Source organism: Gouania willdenowi, chromosome 5 (genome assembly GCF_900634775.1).
Source record: "Gouania willdenowi chromosome 5, fGouWil2.1, whole genome shotgun sequence".
Taxonomy (NCBI): Eukaryota; Metazoa; Chordata; class Actinopteri; order Blenniiformes; family Gobiesocidae; genus Gouania; species Gouania willdenowi.
The window spans coordinates 39,826,059-39,839,805 of record NC_041048.1 but is presented as its reverse complement, the minus strand read 5'-3'; positions in this window follow the sequence as shown (position 1 = coordinate 39,839,805).

Below are 13,747 nucleotides of genomic sequence, written 5' to 3'. Positions count from 1 at the left end.
CAACAGAAGAAAAGGATGAAACACACACTGTTGGAGGGCGTAGGATGCTGAGCCAAGTGTCCATCCATCCGTCCGCTCCAATGATCGACAGGCGGTGTTTCAGTGGGAGATGTGAGGAGTGATGGTGTGAAACAAAACGCAGCGACACCCTGACACAAATGCATCTGGAGTGTTTAATCATCCTGCTGTGCAGTTAAATAGGTGATGAGCATCATTCTCTGCTTCAACTATAACCGTTATTGTCTTCACAACTGCAGACAATCATCACTGACTGATTATTTTAAAGGTTCAGTCTCAATGTTCAATGGGTGTCCAACAGGGGGGAAAGCCTTGTTAGCGCTATTTGGAGCAAAACAATTAACTGTGTTTTGGTTTTTTTCAGTGAGTAATTTTCCTGTAAATAATGAATCACATCAAAGACCCTGGTCTAGTTTAAAGGCTATGTGGCTAGCAACACATATACATCAATGTTGAGAACGTTTTTTCTTGCACTGCATCAACTTGTCAGTTGGTGCAAACTCAGTCATTAAACACATTCACCATGCTGTCTATCCTCCTCCATCAGTTTTTATCATTTCTGACACAATGTTTGCTGCCACTTCTTCCTGAAAGAAGAACTTTTTCATTTGCTCTCAGTCCTCCAGGAATATAACTTCTCCTGGTGTTCACAAACACCAGAATCCATCTTGTACTGTTTTCGCCTTTGCCTTTTAAATCCAAACTGAACCGGTTCGAATCAATCATGAGGCAGTGTTGTGGTTCAGGGCGGGATATCAGGGTGTGACGAACGCAGAAACGGCGACGCCAAACTGGCGCATGCGCATTTGCGGGGAGAGGAACAAGCTGGGCTACCGCCATTAGCATAGCTCCGAATCAAAATAGAAAGATGTTGACGCAGGAGGATGGTTAACGTGCCCTTCAGTCGCATACTCGTGTTGCAAAAACGACAAAAGTCACTGAACGGCATAATGACCGCAGCATTACTATCCCAAAAGAAAGTTCTCACCGGCGGAGCCATGTTATTGTTGTAGCAGCGTCTCTGCGGCACATGCCGATGATGACATCATCATTTGTTACCTCGACCTATCATCCCGTCAATGAACAGATATCTTTTCACGCAGCTTTCATCACAGATTCTAACCATATTTGTGCACTTCCAACACCTACTGTAACTACTACTAGCCTTGGCTCGTTTCTACTGGTAACAACAGCTGTGTCTGTTAGGCTAATTCTGATGCTGAGTGGGTGCAGGGAGGCTCACAAAAGCAGGAAGTTGGTGAGAAAGGTGATATTTAATCCATTCCTAACATACAACCTGGATGCTGCACTTTATCACTGAGGGAATGGCTACAGAACAAGTTTGGATGAACTACGGCCCGCGCAACGTCTCATAAATAGAACGTACCACGTTTCCGAGAATTCAGTTAAATGACTTGGTTCAGCCGACGGACTGAACCAAGTACGAACCAAGCCGAGGGGCTGAACCATTACAACGTATGTGCCACGGGGGCACCCCCGTGGCACATACGTCGTAATGGGCCCCATTCATATACTGGTATGTGTAAATGATTCGGTACCACCAACTATCTCAATATTTGACTTACAAATAAATGAGAAAACAACTTTCATGAAAATTGCCAAAAAAAGCTGGTGGGTCCCTCATTAACTTGTGCGAGGCATAATCGTAGTCTACGTTGAATTACCTTTGAAACGATGACTATGTTCCCATAAATTTGGAAATTACCAGAAATGGAGGGTGGGCCCCAGGACCCCATTTTTTTTAAAAAAAAAGGGCTCAGAGCGTCTTATCATATTTAATCATAGAGTATTCATACCAAACTGCATTCAGATCTAACGAGAACTAAAGGAAGAGTAGTCATTTGAAAAATGGGGCTCCCTGGTGCCCTCGTGACACGTATGGGGTAATGGGCCCCATCTACAAGTGCTGGTCATATAATTAAAATATCACCAAAAAGTTGATTTATTTCAGTAAATCCATTCAAAAAGTAAAACTTGTATATTATAATAATCCATTACACACAGACTGACATATTTCAATTATTTATTGTTTTAATTTTGATGATTAGAACTGACAACTAATGAAAATCCCGAATTCAGTATCTCAGAAAATCAAAATATTACTTAAGATTGATACAAAAATAAAGATTTCTAGAAATGTTGGCCAACTGAAAAGTATGAAGATGAAAAGTATGATCATGTACATCATTCAATACTTAGTTGAAGTTCATTTTGCCTGAATTACTGCAGCAATGGGCGTGGCATGGAGTGGATCAGTCTGTGGTACTGCTCAGGTGTTATGAGAGCCCAGGTTGTTCTGATAGTGACCTTCAGCTCTTCTGCATTGTTGGGTCTGGTGTCTCACATCTTCCTCTTCACAATATCTCATAGATGTTCTATGTGGTTAAGGTCAGGTGAGTTTACTGACCAATCAAGAACAGGGATACCATGGTCCTTAAACCAGGTACTGATAGCATTAGCACTGTGTGCAGGTGTTAGGTCCTGTTGGAAAATGAAATGTGCATCTCCATAAAGTTGGTCAGCAGCAGGAAGCATTTATCTAAAACTTCCTGGTAGACGGCTACGTTGACCTTGGACCTAAGGAAACACAGTGGACCAACACCAGCACATGACATGACACCACAAACCATCACTGACTGTGGAAACTTTACACTCCACCTCAAGCGTCGTGGATTCTGTTCCTCTCCTCTCTTCCTCCAGACTCTGGGAGCTTGATCTCCAAAGAACATGCTAAATGTACTTTGATCAGAGAACATCACTTTGGACCACTCAGCAGCAGTCCAGTCCTTTTTGTCTTTAGCCCAGATGAGACGCTTCTGACGCTGTCTCTGGTTCATGAGTGTCTTGACACCAGGAATGCTACAGCTGAAACCATGTCTTACATACGTCTGTACGTGGTGGTTCTTGAAGCTCTGACTCCAGCTACAGTCACTCTTTGTGAATCTCCTCCACATTTTGAATGGGTTTAGTTTCACAATCCTCTCCAGGGGGCGTGGCTATCCCTAGTGCTTGTACACTATTTTCTACCACATCTTTTCCTTCCCTTCACCTCTCTATTAATGTGTCTGGACACAGAGCTCTGTGAACAGTCAGACTCTTTAGCCATGACCTTTGTGTCTGGTCCTCCTTGTTCAAGGTGTCAATGGTCGTCTTTTGGAAAACTGTCAGGTCAGCAGTTTTCTCCATGATTGTGTAGACCTACAGAACTAGTCTGGAGACCATTTAAAGGTATTTACAGGTGAACCAGGTGTCTTTAATATTAAACCTCTCCATAATATTCTAATTTTTTTAGATACTCAATTTGGGATTTTCATTAGTTGTCAGTTATAATCATTAACATTAAAATAAATAAATAATTAAAATATATCAGTCTGTGTGAAATGAATGTATACATTACAGTATACAAATTTCACTTTTTGAATGGAATTACTGAAATGAATCAACTTCTTCATGATATTATAGTTATATGATCAGCACCTGTATATATTGGGATGTGCCAATGATTCGGTGCAACCAACCGTCGTAATATTTGACTCGCAAATAAATGAGAAATCAACTTTCATTTTTTTTCTTCTTTTGGGGCCGAAATCGTCAATGTGTACACATCCATAGATTATATCTACCAAATTTCAGCCTGATCTGTTCACCAATAACAGAGTAGTGATTTTAACTAGTGTTCACAAAAAGAAGAAGAAGAAAAAAGTGAGTGGCATTGTAAACAGACCTGTTACACCTCTACCTCCCACAATGCACCATTTATTTAAAGCGACAGGCCATGCCGATCAATGAACGTTCATCAAATCCTGTCCATAGTTTATGCCCTAAGGCAGTGGTTCTCATCATCCCGTTTTAGCTGGGAAACTCCCGTATTTTACCCCTCTTTCCCGCCATCTTCCCGTATTATTTTTTTTCCCGTAAATATCCCGTATTTTAATGTAGTAATAATTAAAAGATGCCTTACTAAACTGAACGCCGAGAACTGTCACCTGAAATGGACTGGGTGGCAATTATGATGAGATTAGTGCTGACAGCGGCAACAAACCAGGAAACAACTCAGAACAGAAATGATGAATGAATGAAGGTGTTCTGGTGAAAGAAACAAAGAACTGGTGTAAATACGTTCATATCTTCATAAAGTGTCAAATACGTCATTAGTGAATACCAGAGAACCACATGAGTGAGAAGAAAATATATAATGAAATGTTAATGTTTAACTTAAAGACAAGCAGCGTGAAATTAACAGTAAATATGCAACGTGTTGACTTGTATATAAACTGTAAGTATATTAAATAAACACATGTGCTTCATATACACATTTATGTTTTTATTTAGGCTGTTTTATAATTTGTGTGTGTGTGTGTGTGTGTGTGTGTGTGTGTGTGTGTGTTATAGCTTATTTGTATCAAATTACTAGTTTTAGGAGTTGCTGCTTTTACTTCTCAGAACATCATGTAAAGCTCAGTTAGATGATTAATGAGTGCGTCCTAACACAGACCTTCCCCATATCAAGTTACACTACAGAACTCACTCACACGTGCTGTCCCTTACAGGTGAAAAAGCCAAAAGTAACACACATTGATCAGCTATTTTACATTTCATGTACACCTATCTTAAAATATAAGGGATACTGGAGCTTGGTTGGGCGGGTGGGACGGCTCGTAGTGGACGCCAGAAAATTTCCCTTATTTTCAAATCCAAAACTTGACAGGTATGATTCTCATACTTTTTTGGGTCACGTACCCCCTTTCTCTTATTTCTGAATCCAAGTCCCCCCTTGTCCAACTACTACGTTTTGCTTATTAAACTATTTTAAATCAATTATAGATCATAATGATGGAATGAATGAGTGACACACATTTTAAAGAACCTCATTTTGTAAATAAGTGGAAATAAACAGTATTTAATGCAGTGGTTCATAACCTTTTTTTTGGATCGTGACCCCATTTTGATATCAAGCATTTATGGCGACCCCAAAGATTGTGTGTTGTTTTATTTAAAACGAAAAAAATAATATTTAAAACAAATTAAAAAAATCAATTTCAGGCGACCCCAACATGGGGTCCCGACCCCAAGGTTGAAAAACACTGATTTAGTGTCTCCTGAATAGATTTATTTCTGTAGTCTGTATCATTTCTGGTCATTTCACACTCGGGGTGGGACCAAGAATGACTCTCTCAAGTACCCCCTGTAGTGCCATCTCGTACCCCTAGGGGTATACGTACCTCCATTTGAGAAACACTGCCCGAAGGTATAAAATTGTCCAAAAAAGTCCTTTTAATGTATTTTAAAAAGGTTCACATAAATGTTAATTTAATAAGAATTAAATACAAATGCACACATTACAGTAAAGATTACAGTAAAAAATAAAATAAGATAAAATAAAAATAATACAAACATACAAATATATTACAGATATATACAAGAATTAAAAGCTGTCAAGTTAAAGTGATGAGATGTACAGGCAGGATTAATATTTGGTGTTTGATGTAAATTATACATTTGATTGTTTAACATGTTAATAATTCCTGCTCTGTATTATTGCAAATACCAGACCTTCGTTCTTTCTTTCGTTCTTTCTTTCTTTCTTTCTTTCTTTCTTTCTTTCTTTCTTTCTTTCTTGTGATCTCGACAAAATAAAGTTCAAACATCATCTTTTTGAGCTTCATGCGTGTGGATCAGCCTGACTCAGCAGAAAAAGGAAACCTCCTCCTCAGCAAAATACTTTATGAGTGGATTGATCAATAGGAACAAAGAAAAACATGAGTGCTTGGATGTAGCGCTGGCTCTGCAGAGGAGAACCATCAATTGTTCAGCTTTGTTAAACCTAATGTTCTAACTACAGAACATCACAGCCACCAGATGCAGACAGATGTGTCAGTTTAACTGTAACTCATTATCACATCATAGTGTGTATTTAGCAACAAAACACACATAAAGAGGGACACAAAACCTCATAGTTCATATCATTAAGAAGAGTGCAGCCTTGGCATTAACACGGGGAACAATAAGGGGTTATGTCTGAGGTTGTTCATGTTTTTTTATTTTAAATAACTTTTGTTTTGTGTTTTTGTGTTTGTGGTGTGTCCTATTTGACTCATTATGTGCATTATCTTGGTCATTTTTTGTGTTTTTGTTGTAATTTTGCATATTTTTTCTCTCTTTTAGTGTGTTTTTGGAGTTATTTTTTGTTTTTTTTGTGTGTAATTCTGTATATTTTTCTTTTTGTGTGTTCTTGTTGTGATTTTGTATATATTTCTCTGTTTTTGTGTCTTATTGGATTCATCATCAGAATCAGAATCAGAATCAGAATCAGAATCAGAATCATCTTTATTCGCCAAGTGTATGTTGTACACACGAGGAATTTAACTCGGTCAACTGTGCTCTCTCCAATAGTGAAAACAAAAATTTTTCAACAATAACAATCAGCTAGAAAAGATGATAATAAGTATAAACATAAGTATAAATATAAACAGTAGTTAGACTAGAATGTGCAAATAACAAGATGATAATAATAATAATAATAATAATAATAATAATAATAATAATAATAATAATAATAATAATAATAATAATAATAATAATAATAATAGTATAAAAAATAATTTTATACATTTGCATTTTCTTGGTCATTTTGTGTGTTTTTGTTGTAATTCTGCATATTTTTCTATTTTGTATGTTTTCTGAGTCATTTTGTGTGTTTTTGATGTACTTCTGTATATTTTTCTATCGTTTTGTGTGTTTTTGATGTGATTTGGTATATTTTTCTTTGTTTTTGTGTCCTATTGGATTCATCATGTGCATTTGTGGAGTCATTTTGTGTTTTATTGTCACCACTTTGTGTCATTTTTTCATCATTCTGTGTATTTTAGTTGGTTATGAGTCAATTTGTGCATTTTTGTTGTCATTTTGTCTTTTAGAGTAACTTTTGTTCTCGTTTAATTTATTTTTGGGTATATCTGTTGTCGTCTCTTGCGTTTTTGGAGTAAATTTGTATCTATTTGTGCAGTTTTTTGGCAATTTTTGTTTAATTGTGTTTATTTTCACAGTTTTATATGTTTTTTACTGAAGCATATCACATTCACTTGAAAAACAAATCAGTTTTTTCTATATCATTTTTTGGGGGGCAATTTTTTTCCAGTTTTGGAAGAAATATTTTTTTTCTGTTTTTAAGACACATTTTTTTCAGTTTTCCTGTTTTTTGGAGTAATAGTCGATAGACTAATTGTAATGCCATCATTATTATGGCTTAATGATAGAACTATTTCCCAGTGTCTTAAACCAAAATTTAAAGTGTATTTTTTATCAAATTAAACATGTTTATAAATAAATAAATGCATCTGTTGTTTCAAATGAACTCTAAGCTAAGAAAAAAAATGAAGCGAAAAACAGGAAAAAAAATTGTCCGAACAACAAAAAACCCCAAAATTATATGAAAAATAGAAAAAAAAAATTTAAAAAAATGCCAAAAAACAGAAGAAAAAAAATGTCTAAAAAACATGAAAAAAATGCACAAAAATCAAATCAAAAAAATAAATTATTCAGAAAAAGTTTTTTGTTTAATTTTCCAAGTGAATGCAACATATTTATTTTTAGTGTCATTTAGTTTGTTTACTTTGGAGCTCACACAAAGTTGCCAAATGTCTGACATATTATTATGAAATCTCCAGTGGGTCCTCGTTGTCCCACCAGCAGGAAACCATTATGAGCATCCAGGTTACATCACATTTTTCTCCTCAGCACCATCGTTGTCTGTTGTCGTGTCTGATAACAGACGACGACATGAGCCAGTGTCAGTTTATGGTGGACGAGAGATAAAAAGTGCAGATTAAAGTCTCACAGTTAGAGAAATGTGGAGAAAGGTCATGAACAGTTTTACGTAACGGTTCCCCTGCTCTGCCACTCCACAGATGGTCCAGAGAAGAAGAGGTAGGCAGTGGCACATCTATTTCTACATATCAGCAGTGAGAGCTCTCAAACCCACACTGTGACAGGAGGCTAGCAGCCACTTGATGAGCAGCAGCAGCAGCAGCAGCATTAAAAATGGATGCTGATGTGTGAGGATGATGCTGCCATAACACATTCACACTAAAAACCTGGCTGCTGCTCACTGCTGGGTTATTGATTATGGTGAGCAAACAGACAGGCTGCTCTATACGTACATGACTGATGTGCTCTCTGAGAGATGCAGCTCAGCACATCCTGTATATACTCTACGTACATGAGGAGGAAGCACACATAATAAAACTAAAACGCTGACTGTGTACATTTAAATATCGGCATCAATGACAATGACATTGTCAATGAAGTGGAGTCATTCTGTGTGTGTGTGTGTTTTTTTTGTAATTTTGTATATTTCCTTCTCTTTTTGTGTGTTCTTGGAGTCAATTTGTTTGTTTTTGTTGTTATTCTGTGCATTTCTCCTCTTATTTTGTATGTTTTCAGTCATTTTGTGTGTTTTTGTTGTGATTTTGTGTATTTATCTCTCTTTTGGTGTGATCTTGAAGTCATTTTGTCTGTTTTTCTCTTTTTTTGTGTGTTTTTTTGTAATTTTGTGCGTTTCTTTCTTTCTTTTTGTACATTTTTGGAGTCATTTTTTGTGTTTTTGGAGTCATTTTCTGTCTTTTTGTTTTATTTTTTGTATTTTTGTTGTAATTCTTAAATTTTTCTCTCTTTTTTGTGTTTTTGTTGTCATTTTGTCAGTTTCTGTCATAATTTTGTATATTTTTCTCTCGTTTTGTCTTTTTGTTGTGATTTTGTATATTTGTCTCTCTTTTTGTCTGTTTTTTGGAGTCATTTTGTTCATTTTTGTTCTCATTTTCTTCATTTCTCTCTCTTTTTTTGTGTATGTCGGAGTCATTTTGTGTGTTTTTGTCAATTTGTCCCTCTTTTTGTGTGTTTTTGTTTTGCTGGTTTTAGGATTCATTTTGTGTACTTTTGTCATCATTATGAATATTTTTCTCTCATTTTACGTGTTATTGGAGACATTTTACATGTTTTTGAGATGCAGATCAACACAAACCAGCACATCCCTTAAAACTAAAATGCTGACTGCGTCTACATTTAAATACAGAACATATCGACACCAATGAGAATGACTTTGTCAGGGAGAAACTTCTGAGTGTGAGAACAGCTTTACTCTCCATGCATGAGGAACAAAGCAGACTCAGTTATCAGATGTGAGGGAAACATTGGGAAATGTGCTGCAGTGCTGGCTGACACATGGAGTGGAGGATATCAGACGGATATTTTTGGTTTTTTCTCTCCATGGTTATGTTGTGTTTTCACGTCCCAGTGCACAATGTTGGAATAACACTGGATTTAACACTGTGCTCACATTGCTTTTCTAATTCATCTCATAGAGTTGGAAACAAACTGAACCCATGACAGATGGAATAGTTAATATGAGCAGAGAATGTAACCGATTGGATCAATAAAGGAAAGCAATAAAGTCTTTTGTTTTGTGTGTATTTCTGTTGTTGTTATGTGTATTTTTCTCTTTTTGTGTGTTTTTGTTGTAATTTGTGTGTTTTTTGTTGTAATTCAGTATGTTTCTCTTTTTTCTGTGTTTTCTGCATCATTTTGTTTGTTTTTGATGTAATTCTGTATATTAGTCTGTCTTTTTTTGGAGTCATTTTGTGTTTTTGTTGCTGTTTTGCTTGTTTTTGGATTCATTTTGTGTACCTTTGGTGTAAATTTGTACATTTTATTTCTCATTTTATGTATTTTTGGAGACATTTTATGTGTTTTTGAAGTCAATTTGTGTATATTTGTTGTTTTGTGTGTAGTATTTGTTGTTGTTTGGTAATGTTTTGTATATTTTTCAGTTATTTCTTGTCATTTTGTGTGTTACTGGGGTCATTTTGTGTAGTCGTCTATTTGTTGTCACTTTGCGTAATTTTGTGTATTTGTGTATACGGTGTATTTTTCTATAATTTTGGAGTCATTTTGTTGTGTACCTGTACTTTGGGGCCGTAATAATTAGACTGATGGCCTTTACGTGGCCCACGGGCCACTGGTTGCCAATATCTAGATAAAGCAGTGGAAAACATCCCGTCTCTTTTTGAACAGCTGATTATTGTGAAGGTTCTGCTGGAGCTGATTCCTGCAGATTCAGGTTGTGAGGTCGGGCTGGTCCACCTGGGACAGGATGTCACTCTGTAACACAAAGGAAACGCCTCAGGCTCCTGGAAACCAGCAGGACTTTAGATCTGATGCTCAACACTGCAGCATCTTCCAGCAACCTGTGGAGAAAACGTATTGAAGGTTACACATTAAATAATCTGTTACATGTGAGGAAAATGTAGAGAATGCATTATGAGGAACAAATGTGCTCAAAGTTTTATGATTAAATACTGCAGCATAAGAACGACAACATCTAAGGTTTCAGTTTTAGTTCATGTAAAACTCGTGTTGTGCAACGTTTAAAGTTTTTACCAAAAATAATCACAAATAATTGTGATAACATTCATTGTCGGGCTTTTATCATTAATCATCATCCTACTCGTGAACTTGTGATTATTGATCAGGTTTTTAAAGCTCTTAATGATTCATTATTTGTTACAGTTTTAACTTATTTGTCAGAAATTAAAAAATATAGGAAAGTTGTATTTATGGCACATTTGTGATAAAAGCTGCTTAGAAGTCTATGATATCAGAATATAAAACGCTTTACAAATGTTAACCATTTATTAAATGGCACAGATACCAGTACAGAATTTGGCCCGATCCGGCCCACAGTCTATTGTTTGTGTAGCCTTCAAACATAAACGCACAAAATGACTTCCAAACACACAAATTGATAGAAAAATACACAAAAAATTGCAAAAATCTACAAAATGTCTTGAATAAAATACAGAAAATCACTTCAAAAACACTTGAAATAAGAGAAAAATGCACAAAAATCTACAAAATGACTTGAAAACCACAAAATGAGAGAAAAATACCCAAAAAATTGACAAAAATCTACAAAATGACTTTAAAAACCAACAAAACTACACAAACAACAAAAAATATACAAATCAACAACAAATACACAAAAAGGTCTCCAAAAACACACTAAATGACTCATAACACATGACAAAAATATATAGAATGACGGAAAAATACACAAAACCACAACCACAAAAAGTACAGAAAATATCCCAAAACATCAAACTACAACTAAAGGATGACTAAAGTAACAGAAAAACACAAAGTATAACCATACAAACCCCAAAATGATGGTAAACTACACCGAAAAACAAATACACACAAATCCTTTGTTCATAACTGTATTAATGCTCAGATTAATGTACATAAAATACACAAAATGACTCGACAAAGAATACAACAGCAAAAACACAGAAAATGACAATAAAATGATACAACATGAAACAAAAAAACCCAAAATCTTTGTTCTTTCCTGTGTTAGTGCTCAGATTGGTTATTATTCTGTCATTAATGTTAATAATGTGAGCGTCGGATGTAATAATCACAGATTTGTGGCGCCGCTGTGAAAAGTTGTCCTTTCCTAAACACAGAGGTGTTAACGGACGTGAAGGCGTGTTTTCCTCATTCCTCGTCTACGTTTTCAGGTTCTGTTGAGATGATGAAAACATCTGTAACATTTCCAGTCTGTGTGTTTTCCATTGAAGGGTGTAATCGTGCTAATAGCTCTGTGCTCTATTCAATCACATCTTTTTTATATTTTAACAGGTTCATTTTTAAGAGTTGGCTAATGACTGAGTGCTAAGTTTAACACTGATGGAAGGTGTGATGATGTTCCTGTTTAAAGCTTAGGTGTAAAAGTCCTGTAAAATTAGAAAAACAGGAGAAAAGGAGCAGAAACTGTAGGAATGGCAGCACAGCTTAAAACAGTGCTTCTCGACCTTTTCAAAATAAAGGTCCGAGAGACCAGGGACCCTCGCTATAAGGCGGAATAAAGGGTAGAGCTTTTTGGGACCCATCCATAAAGTCAGCAAAATGATGGTCCCTTGTTCTATGAATCTGTAATAAATACATTTATTTATTCATCTGAATAATATCCACTGTTATCCAGGAAGTTTATTATTATTATAGTCATCGTAAAGATGTAAATCCTTGTTTTAATCAGAAATAAAATAAAACCACAGATTTTGGTTTTGGTTCACATTAGAGTGGACAAAAACTGACAAAAAAAGTGGTAAAAAAGGGTTCAAAGGGTCAATATTGGCTTAAAAGTGGGAGAAATTAGTTTAAACTGGCAAAAACAATGGGCATGAAAAATCAAAATTGGCAAAAATAAGCATGAAATATGGTGAAAATAATGGGCAACATATGTTACATTAGGTGGAAAGGGTTTATAAATGCTGAAAATGTCTTGAAAGTTGAGAAAATATTTACAAAAGGCATGAAATGTGATGAATAAGTGGAAGAAATGGGAGTAATGTAGCAAAAATGCATTAAAAGGAGCAAAAATAAGGCAAGAAAATGTGATGAAAGTGGGTTAAAATATGGTAAGTTTGGTGTAGTTGCAGAAAAAGGGTAAAAAGGGTTCAAATAGTCAAAATTGGAACAATTAGAAAAATTAGTTTAAATTGGCAAATAATGGGCATGGATTATGGTGAAAAGAGTTTAAAAGTGACAATAATTGGTCAACATGTGTGACATTAGGTTGGAAAAGTGTTTATAAGTGCAAAGAATGTCTTGAAAATGGACAAAATGTGCAGAAAAGGCATTGAAATGTGACAGAGAAGTGTCAAAAATGCATCAAAAGGAGCAAAAATATGGCAAGAAAAAGTGATGACAACAAGATACAATATGGCAAGTTTGGTGTAGTTGCAGAAAAATGTTTTAAAAAAATTTAAAAAAAAAAAGAAGTGTCTTGCGTCTGCCAGTGGGGTCCTGACCACAAGGTTGAGAACCCCTGGCTTAAATGACACATAGCGATAACTCTTACATCTGAAGCTATAAAAGAACATTCTAGATAGATGTTTTATATATAGTTTTATAAGAGCAAAAAGCTAAAGCAGCCTCAGTGTGTCCTGGCTTCACACATCAGAGATAGAAATAGCTCTGAATGTTGTTGTAAAATCAATAAGTTTTAACATCAGTGTATAGTTGACGCTCTGCTACTGGACCAGAACCACCAGACTCCTCTGGGCTGCAGCACACTGGCTCACACTGGGGTGAATTATTAATGGTTTATAGCAAAGATGCAGTCCACAGCTCTCAGGAGACGTGTGTGTGTGTGTGTGTGTGTGTGTGTGTGTGTGTGTGTGTGTGTGTGTGTGTGTGTGTGTGTGTGTGTGTGTGTGTGTGTGTGTGTGTGTGTGTGTGTGTGTGTGTGTGTGTGTGTGCGTGCGTGCGTGCGTGTGTGTGCGCGTGTGCGTGTGTGTGTGTCCCAGCTCTCCAGTGATTGGCTCTGGCTACCTTCTTCCTGATTCTTTTAATTGAAAAGCTCCAAGAACAGATGATTTTAATATGGTTTATTTACAAGTAAATTTTTTTTTTTTTTTTACAAGTAAAGTTTAGTAGACTAAGCCCACACGCAGGTGGTAGAGGAAGGTCTGTGTCCATGTCTGCCTCGGTCTGTATATCTTCATCGGTATCCAACATGATCATATATCCAGTGTTGGGAGTAACGCGTTACAAAAGTAACTATGTATTACTTTTTGCTTTGACACAGTAATGTTAACCCGTTACAAATCTCAGTAACACGCGTTACAACGCATTTTAATCTGAGATGTGA